Below are 10,856 nucleotides of genomic sequence, written 5' to 3' on the forward strand. Positions count from 1 at the left end.
TGATAAACCTCTACCATCAAGCCTTACCAATGAAAAATGAGAGAAAACACAATTATCAAAATTAAGAGGGAAAGCAGATCTAGCATTTCAGATGCACAGCAATTAAAAGGATAATGAAGGAATATAATACATGATTTTTTCCAATGAATTTGATAGCTTAGATGAAATGAACAAAATCCTTGAAAGACATAAAATATCTAATCATACATAAGAAGAAATTTAAAATCAGAACCTTCCTATAATTCATGAAGAAATTTAATTCATAATTAGAATTTTCCCCACAATAAAAATATCTTCCTAGATGGCTTCACTGGTGAATTTTACAAATATTTAAGAAACAAAAAATTCCAAACTTGTATTAAAGCTTTCAGAAAATAAAGGAAGATTTTCCTTTATTTCCAACTGGATTTTATTTGGCTAAAGTAAACCTACTTTGATACAAAACCACAATTATATTTAAGAAAAATACAATTACATGCCAATAACACTCATTAAATATAAACAAAAAATCCTCAGCAAAGTTATTAATATATCTAATTTACCAATCAATAAAAAGAATACACACATCACAAAAGTTGTCTCAGGAACGTGAAGTTGGTTTAACATTAGAAAAATCAATTGATATAATTCACCACAGTAACAGAATAAAAAAGAACAAAGAAATACTCATCTAAATAAATTGAGACAAAATATTTGACAAAATGCAACACTGTTCATGATAAAAACTCTTAGCCAGAATGGACTTGAGGACACGGGGAGGGGGAAGGGTAAGCTGGGACGAAGTGAGAGAGTGGCATGGGCATATATACACTACCAAATATAAAATAGATAGCTAGTGGGAAGCAGCCACATAGCACAGGGAGTTCAGCTCGGTGCTTTGTGACCACCTACAGGGGTGGGATAGGGAGGGTGGGAGGGAGACGCAAGAGGGAAGAGATACAGGGATATATGTATATGTATAACTGATTCACTTTGTTATACAGCAGAAACTAACACACCATGGTAAAGCAATTATACTCCAATAAAGATGTTAAAAAAATACATTAAAAAAAAACAAACCTCCTGGCCAAGAAGAAAAAAATAATTTCCTCAGTTTGATAGGAGCTTCTATGACAAACTTACTGCAAATATTATGCTTAATGGTGAAATATTAAAAGTTTTCCTCCTAAGATCAGGAAAAGGCAAGGAAATTCACTATTACCAGTTCTTTTCAATATAGGCTGGAGGGCCTATACCTAGAGCAATAAGTTATGAAAAAGATATAAAGGCATGAGGATTTGAAAGAAAGAAACAATATCGTTTCTATGCAGAGGACAGGATTGTGTACGTGGTAAACTTTAAGGAAAATGAAAAGAAAGCTATTTAAATTAGTAAGTGTATTTGACAAGGTCTGAGGATACAAAGCCATTTTTGGAAAAGTAATTGTATTTCTAATGCAATTTTATAAACTTCATATGAAAATACAAAGGAGCTAAACTAGACAAACCAATCTTGAAAACGAAGAAAAAGTTGAAACTTTTTTTTTTTTTTTTTTTTTTGCGGTACGCGGGCCTCTCACTGTTGTGGCCTCTCCCGCTGCGGAGCACAGGCTCCGGATGCGCAGGCTCAGCGGCCATGGCTCATGGGCCCAGCCGCTCCGCGGCATGTGGGATCTTCCCAGACAGGGGCACGAACCCGTTTCCCCTCTATTGGCAGGCGGACTCTCAACCACTGCGCCACCAGGGAAGCCCCATGGCTTTTATTTTGAAGAAAAGCTTGGCTGTACATAAAATCCTTATCTCACACTGTCTTTCCTTTAAAATCTTTTTACATTCTTTTTCTAATAAAATTTTTGCTTTGGAGAATTCTCATATCAATCTGATAGTTGTCCACTTATGAGCGATTTTTAAAAAATTTTTAACTTTATTGAAGTATAGTTGATTTACTGTTGTCTGGATACTAAAGGGATTCCCTCCCCCCCTCATTTAAAAAATATAGTAATTTGGGCTTAAGGTATGATTCATTGTCTTTCACTTCTTACCCCCTTGTCACACAGCTGCTAATCTTGTGCACATCCTGTTGCTGCTTTGTCACCAGCATATCTCCTGATCTGTTATCTACTTTCTCTTTAGCTATACTGGTTTTTCTGTTTGGTTTTCAGGAGCTGGTTGGGAGATTTAAAACAACTGCATTGCTGACATCATCATGTTAAGAAATTCTGGCATACATATCAAGAGAATCACAATTGCTGTGTTGAGATCAGACTACAGTAGAATGATAAGGATGCAGGGAGAGTAATTTTTAGACCACTGCATAACCCTAGTGACAAATGATGGTCGCTTGGAAAATGACTGTCAAAGTTAGATTTTCTGAAGGCAGAGCCATAAGAGTCACTGATGGATTGGATGTTGGATATTAAGGAAAAAAGGAGGTAGAACATTTTGAGGGATGGAGTCGTCGTTAACTGGGATGTAGAAACTGCGGCTAAAGTGGTTTGAGAGTCGTAATAGGTTAAGATTAGGCTATGCTGCAGTAATGAACACTGAACTCTCAATTTCTTGAAAAATAAATAAGATAATAGCAAGTGGCCTTCCTTCTTCTTGTAGTCCTGCCAACTTAACTTTGGTCGTAGGAGGGGGAAGTTAGCTGGAGGTTCACAGAGCGGGTGAGGCAGCTGCTTCTGCTTTTCCTCTTCCTCCTTCTCCCCTCCTCCCCTTCTACTTCTTTCTGCTTCTCCTTTTTCTCATCTTCCATCTCGTCTTCTTCCTCTTATTCTTCCGCCTTCTCCTCCTCCATTTCATTTTCTTCTTTTCCCAGAAGCACATGTGGCATTCATCACTTCTGCCCACATCCACCTGTTACATGGACCCACCTTAAATGCACACAAGCTGGAAAATTCACCTGCTGCCCATTTTAGTTTCTTTTTAGTGAAATCCTGTTTGAACACTTTATTACTTTTTCAATTTTTATGTGTAGAAACTCTTTATATACTATGATAAATAATTTATTGCATGTTATATATATATTTCAAACATCCCCTCAGTCTATTGTTTGTTTTTTGATCTTGTTTAGGGTTACTTTTGTCATATGGGATATATTACTTTTGTAGTGTATTTTTCTTTGTGATTTGCACTTCCTACGTCTTAAGAAATTTCTTCTTCTCTTGATGTCATAAAGATATTCTGCTATGTTTCTTTCAAAGAGCTCTAAATTATTTAGTTTGTTTTAATACTTGCTTATTTAAATTCACTTGGGGTCATATATTGTTTTATTTTTTCCATCTGACCTAATTTGTGATGCCACCTCTGCCATATATCAAGTTTTCACTTATGTGCAGTTTTTTGTTGTTTGTTTCCAATTATTTCCGTTGATATATTTGTCTATCCCTGTGGAATAAAATGTTTAGTTTCCATAGTTTCAAAATAAGTCCTGATTTCTCATTTTGCTGTTTATTTTTTGATTTCTTGCTTTTTATACATTTACTTTTTCATGTGCATTTTGAAATCAGCTTGTCAATTTTTAGCAAAAGTCCTATTAGTATGTTGATTTGAATTACATTGATTTATAGATAAATTTGTAGAGAAATGAAATATACATCATATTGAATCCTCTCTTCTAGGACATTTGCATATCTATTTATATTTTTATGTCTTTTAATAATATTTTCCAGTTTTCTCCATGTAGATGTTATTTATTTGGTTGTTCCTAGGCTACTTATACATTTATATCTGAGACTAGACTTCTAAATTCCATGTTTTCTTTTTTAGAGTTCAATATTTACAGGACCATTAGTACATTGTGTATGTTATTCATGTATCCAGCTGCTTGCTAGACTTCAAAAAATTACAATATTTTATCCAAAAAATCTATTTTTTTGGTAAAGCATGTAGTTTTTGTTAGCAATCTCTTTATTAAGATACTTTATGTAAACAAACAGCTTAGAAAAGTAGCTGGTATATAAAGGGCTTAATAAATGTTATTATTATAAATGTTTTCATTACTATTTTTTTTGAAGATGAACTTATCACCTGCAAATAATGACACACCTTTCTGTTTTATTTTATAGTTACATCTCATTTCTTTTTCCTGTTATATTGTGTTAGTTTGGAATATCATAAGTGATAGTAGGAATGCACCTATATTTCAACATGAGGTGATTTTTCCTGCAGTGGTTGGCAAATTCTTTTATCAGGTTAGGGAAGTCAACTTCTATTTCTTGTTGGCTAAGAGCTTTGAAACAATCATGAATACAAGTTGATTTTTACAGAATGTTATTTTTGCATCTACTGAAATAATGTCCTTTTCTCCTTTGATATGTTAATATACAAATTCTACTTCCAATCACTGCAATACAGGAAGACAAGATCAAGGGAGACTGGAATGGGTGTTGAGTGAGCATCATTGTCTGCCCGGTACACCCCTTTGGTTTTCAACATTCAACCTCTACCCATCTTTTAATATTTAAAGTTGCAAGTAACCTCATAGTAACTCCAAATTGCTACTGTCTAACATAATGTATTCGTTCCTGTACTAACAAAAAGAAATCTTCTCTCTGAAAGTGATAGCACAAAGTCTCATCAGTTCCTGCATTAATTTCTGCTTTATGTTCATTCCTCTTTTAGTTCATAACTCAGCAGCATCTTGATATCTTGTGATCTCTGCACTGAGGTATCATTACCTGCACAACCTGTATAATACCATAGGTAAAAGTGAGAGTGGAAAAGAAAAAAAATCATATGCAAATAAGAACATACCAGAACAAAGAAAAACTAAGGGTCAACACTATGGTCTTCATTTATAAAGCTGTTCACAAGGTCATATTTGATATATAATATTTTCTTAACTATTGAGTTCATATTTCCTTTGTTTTTAGCCATTGCCTTCACTGAACAGTTTCTTTAGCTGACAGGTGACTTGAACTTTATTCCTGAGAGGTTTGAACTCTTGATGATCCTGCCTGTAGTCGGGTTCTGAATTATTTCTTGCTCTTGTACCACTGCATGTGGATGCACTGGGGGGGACCCAGCAGGATTTCCTAGGTAATAGACATATCCCTCCTTGCTGTGCCTTAAAAACCCAAAATACATTTAGGTACATTCTTGTTCAAGATATCTATGTCAATTTATCAAGAGAAGATAGAAGTATTTGTGTATGATTGATGCTTAGAAACACCATTATTTTGATTTTCTTTATTTATGGTAAATGAGAAACTCTAGGTGATGTACTATAATTGATCAAAGAATTCAAGCACTGCTCTTTGTTAGAGAACAGTTTGAATATTTACTAGTGAGCTGACTCCTTATCGCAGCCACTTTCTCTCAGATAAGCTTTTGAAAGATGTGTGTGTGTGTGTGCGTGTGCCCACATATTCCTCAGGATTTCTCAGATACCCCCCATACTTAGCTGAGAGCAGGACCCTTTATCACTTAGATGTTTTCTTTGCAACTAAGAGGCAGTGAATTAGTGAAGAGCTCTTGTTTGGGAGTTTCCTGCTTTTGCTCCACAGGACTTGTGGTCATGCTTAAGAGAAAGAAATGAGGTGGAGCTTTCTGAGCACACCCCTACTTGAGTGTTGGGGGTCAGTCAGGTGTTACACTTCTCTTGGGCACGGTTGGGGGCACTCTGCTCAGTACATCATGCGCTCAGACCTTAAAAGAACCCTAAGGGGAGCGTGTAGGGCAGTATTGTGTTCCATTATTCCATTTCGTGGGTTCAGTCCCTCAGATTCAGACATGACTTAAACATTTCTTTTAAGATCAAAGACAAACGTTACTCTAAGATTACATTTTTGTTGCTTATTTTTTATTGTTGTTAATAAGACTACATGTGCTATCCAGGAACTCAAAAGTTTCCGTACTGTTCAGATATATTTTCTCTTCCTTGGTAGCAGTAAGTCTAGCTGAGACGAGTACAATGCTTGTCAGGTTTCTCCACCAGCTGTTTCTGCCTATTTTCCGTCTTTTTGGTAAATGCTCTGTCAATTACTTCTACTATTATTTAAAAAATTGTTAAGAAAGGGCATTATTAGGGTTTTCTGGACAATGAATATTCCCAACCTATCAATAATCATTTATGCTTTAAACTATCATCTTAGCTATTAATTGAAAATCGTTATTAATTAATTTTAAATTAAATACTGATATTGAGATAACAATATAACTTAGCTTTTAATTAAAAACTATTAACTGAAAATTGCTCTCCCCTTTTTCAGAGTTAGAGCTGTTCTAGAATGCCTCCCCCTATTACTAGAATGACTTGCGTGTGAGCGTATGTTTTGGGAGAGGAGATTTTCTTTGCGTATTTTTCAGGATTAGTATCAGCTTAATCCTCCAGAAGGAGATGAAAGTGAAGCAACCCACTCCTGTTTTCATATCACAGATATGTATCCTTCTCACATTTTCAGCATGTCTATTTCAATGCTTTTGAGTGGGAGACATTTGTTGGTGAGCATGGCTTGCTGGAAACAGATAAGAGAAAAAACTTAGAAGATAAATTGGCAATCCTTTTCCTAAATGACTCTCATTTAAAAAGAGAAAATAGAAAAGCTTCTATTACTCCTTATTTTATAACTTTTAATGGAATACTATTTAGAAATGAGAAATATTTGTTTAATAGTCATTGGACTATTGAATATAATTTAGTCATATTAGGTACATTGATCCATTACTCATTTTTCTCTCTACCGTAATGCGAGTTAGGAAATTAGAGAAGGAAATGCCAAATTAATACATACTTTTATGGCAGATAAATTGTGAAATAAAAAAAATTATTTGGAAAGAACTTAATATTAGGCAAATTCTGCAAGTCTACACAGAGTACAGAATTTAATGCCTCAAAACCACTGGATATCTAAATTATAGGTTAATTACCTATATTATTTTTAGAATCACCATATGATAATTCTTATGTTGTCATATCCAACTGCACTTAGAAAATAAATTTCAATTTTTACACTTTGAGAAACAAAATAAGAATATGAAAACAAGAATGAATTAGAAAGAGGATTAAGAAGACAGGCAAATATTTTTATTTATATCTTACAAAGTCATGTGGATCAGATAACATTCTGAAGTTATTTTAAACAAAGCTACATCTTTAAATAAGTGGGCATGTACTTTGATAAAAAGATAATACAAGGAAAAAGTCCTTTACATAATATGTTAGAGAGTCTCTCATAGAATTAGAACAGTGTTATAGATTATTTAAATTAAATGAATAAGAAGTGTTTATTAAAGGGTTTAAAAATATCTGGACATTGAATGTGTTCTCTGCTGCTATCAGTTTTGTTTGAAATGCTCCCTGAATGTTTGTACTTAAAAAATTAAGACCATATTTTTCCATCCAAGCATTGCTGAATTTGATACTAGATTACATTACAAACAGAAAAAAAAAATGTCAGTACGTTTATTCTCTTTTTTACAACACATTTTAAAATATTGATTGAATGATACAAAGTTTTAAAGACCACCTTGTAAAATAAAATACCAGAATGAACATTTAGAAACATAAATATTAATTATTTTACTAAATGGGGCATTTAAAAATAAATTGGCATTAGTCATAAGGCAAATACAAATCAAAATCATAATGAGAATATCACTTCACACCTAGTAGGATGACTATAATAATAATAATAAAAAAGAGAAAATACCAAGTGTTGGTGAGACTATCACGAAATTAGAACCCTCATACATTGTTGGTGGGAATGTAAAGTGATGCCGCCACTGTGGAAAAATCTGATGGTTCCTCAGAAAGTTAAACATAGACTTATCAAATGACCCAGCAATTCCACTCCACTTTCAAAAATTTGAAAACGGGGACTCAGATACTTGGATGACAATTTCTTTGCAGCATTGTTCACAGCAGCCGAAAGGTGGAAACAAGCCAAATGTCCATCAACAGGTGAATGGATAAACACAATATGATACATACATATAATGGATTATTCAGCCATAAAAAAGAGGGAAATCTTGACACATGCTACAACAGGGATGAACCTTGGAAATATTATGCTAAGTGAAACTAACCAGACACAAAATGACAACATATTGTATGATTCCATTCATATGAAATAGTTAGATGAGGCAACTTGATAGAGACAGAAAGCAGATTAGAGGTTACCAGGGGCTGGAAAAGGGGGGAATGGAGTTATTGTCTAAGGAGTGCTATTTGGTGTGATGGAAACCTTCTGGAACTTGAGAGAGGTGATTGTTGTACAGCACTATGAATGTACTTAATGCCTCTGAATTGTATATTTAAAAATGGTTATAATGGCAAATATTATGTTATATATATGTTTTACCACAATAAAAGTATTTAAAATAAATTAGCTACATTTACGTTTAAATCAGAGTATTGTTTTTGTTCATTCTCAAAGAAGGAAACAGTATGGGAGAGTAATGATAAAAAATAAGGGTTGACCCCATTTGAGGTTTAATTCTGTGAAGGTACTGTTCTTCCTTATATACGATAATGTTTTCCTATGCTACTCTCACATGTAGCATAAAAATTTCTTTGAGATATTTAACTGGATTCTATCTGAATATAGTCTCACGTGAAATGAAAGTACATATCCCTAAAGCTGTGCTTAGTGTTCTGGATCCCTGCCCTTTCCAAATTATTCTTACAACATCAGGAAGACATCATGGTGAGAACTTACATCAACAAAGCCCAGTTTTAGTAACTTTAAAAGTAAAGAATATTTATGTAGTAGTGAAATCCTAAACGTTTGATACTTTGTGAGTACTTGAAAATTTACAAAATATAAAAACTGGAAAGAGTTGAAAGGACAGTTTAGTCTATTTACTCTATTTCAAATGATCTGCATCGTTGGAGCAGGTAATAGGACAGATAATCCTAAATGGACGTTAACGCATAAATCAATTATCTTTGCTATTGTGTTTCTGAATTTCCCTTTGAATATGAGTGCGTCTGGCAGTCGGGGAATGTAAATAAATAATGGAGCCAAGTAAAAGTATGACACCCAGCTTTCCCATCCCATGCCTGTGTGCAGAACCATCTTATACTTAGCTTTGTAGTGAATGGTGCATCAGTTATTCAAATTTGCCTTGATTTGCAACGATTCTTTCAGCCCACATCAATGCTTGTCTGTACTATGGTTTTCTAAGTTCTCTTCTTTAAATCTCTTCTTGAGAGCTTCTTTTCCACCCACCGCTGAAGGCAGGATATTCTCATGGCCCTGATAAAAAGTGCTCGCTGCTAGGGTCTAGCGCGGTGGAAGGGTAAGGAGGGGTGGTGGGTTAGGGCACAAATGAAACAGCTGGGCCTCCAGTCTTTGCCTCCTACTTGTCTGAGTTCACTGAAATAGGCTTTTAATTGATTTTGTGCTCTTCACTCTTGAAGCCACATTCAGTATTGCCTCCCCCAAAGGATTTTTCAAAATGCAGACGTGATAATGCCCTCTGTTTAAAATTATTTTTATGAATCTCTATAATGGTATATTCTGTTTAATGTAATAGGAAAAAAATGGAGGGATAGGCATTACCTATCCATGACGTGTCTACCATTCTAAATAAAGCCACTTTCTTTCCAAAATTAAATTTACTCATTTTAAGGTATTGCATTGAAAAATCAGGGGGACATGCAGGTTACTACAAAGCCACTACTAGGATCAACTATGCTAAACATACCTTGATTTTTATCTTATACCATCTCTGCTTATTGCACAATGCATGTCAAGAGAGCAAGACAAAAAGAGAAAGTTCTTGAATTTTAGGAGAATCTCATGTGATGACTTCAGAGACTCAATATTAATAAAAAATATTAATAAAATAAGTCAGTTTGCACATGGCCCTATGCCTTCTAGAGAACGGTCTTCAACAGGGTTCCTAAAATTTATACCAGTTTTCTTGCAACATAATGATTTCAGAGATGACCCACTTGGTTTTCCATGTCTGCGGTTTTTTATTTCTCCTTCCGGAGTTTCCGCAGTTCTCTTCACTAACTGTGAAATCTGTAGAGAGATTGACTGTGGCTAGGGTTTCCCCAGGGTATATTTCAGAAAAGAGGCAGCCCTTTTTTGGTTGTAATAGTCCTTCAAAAATGTTGTGGCCTAGGCTTGCCTAATATTTCAGTGTCCATAATTATACAGCACTGACTTGTTCTCTGTCCTAAAGCCTCGGTCCCCGTCCCCCTGCCAAAAGACTCTGCTGCCTTCGTTTGTATTCCTTTGCACATCAACCTAAGGAAACAGTGCTAGTCTGTTTTCAGGAAGTGTTTTATTTATAAAGTTTGTATTCATAAAAGAATGTATGACTTTTGTAGCTACGGATTGTAATTTGGGGATTATTTTTCAAATTAATGCACCATCTCGTGGCTTCATTGGTTAGAACATACTGCTAAAAAGTGAAAAAGTACTCATGATCGTGACCCAAACCTTGAACACGTTTCTTTTAACGGGAAACCATGCAACCTAATGTGTAAAGAAGGCTTTAGCTTACATCAACACTCTCTCTAAGTGTGCAGCCAGGTGCAAAATCCTTTTTGTTTCCTGTCTTGTGAAATGAAGGGGGAAAAAATCTGTGTGGTTCTAAATGGATTGGGAACGATGGTAAAATGACCCCAGTGACTGGTATTATGACATTGTCCTTGTAGCTCTGGGTGACTTAGAGTCCCTGCTGAGATGAAGCCAGAGAGGGAGAGAGTTTAATCACTAGTGCTCAAAAATACTGATGGCTGCAATCATTTTGTGGAGCAAATCTGCACATATTTCTAGGAGATGGTTTAGAAATTATAGTAATTTGATATATTGTTGATTTTTATCAACATTATCAATTAATATAAATATCTTGTGCTATTTGTTTTGCTGGAAGGCACTTGTTAGAAATTAAGCGCTGAGTCACAGAAACATCTGGGCA

The sequence above is a fragment of the Globicephala melas genome, chromosome 14, assembly GCF_963455315.2.
Source record: "Globicephala melas chromosome 14, mGloMel1.2, whole genome shotgun sequence".
Classification (NCBI taxonomy): domain Eukaryota; kingdom Metazoa; phylum Chordata; class Mammalia; order Artiodactyla; family Delphinidae; genus Globicephala; species Globicephala melas.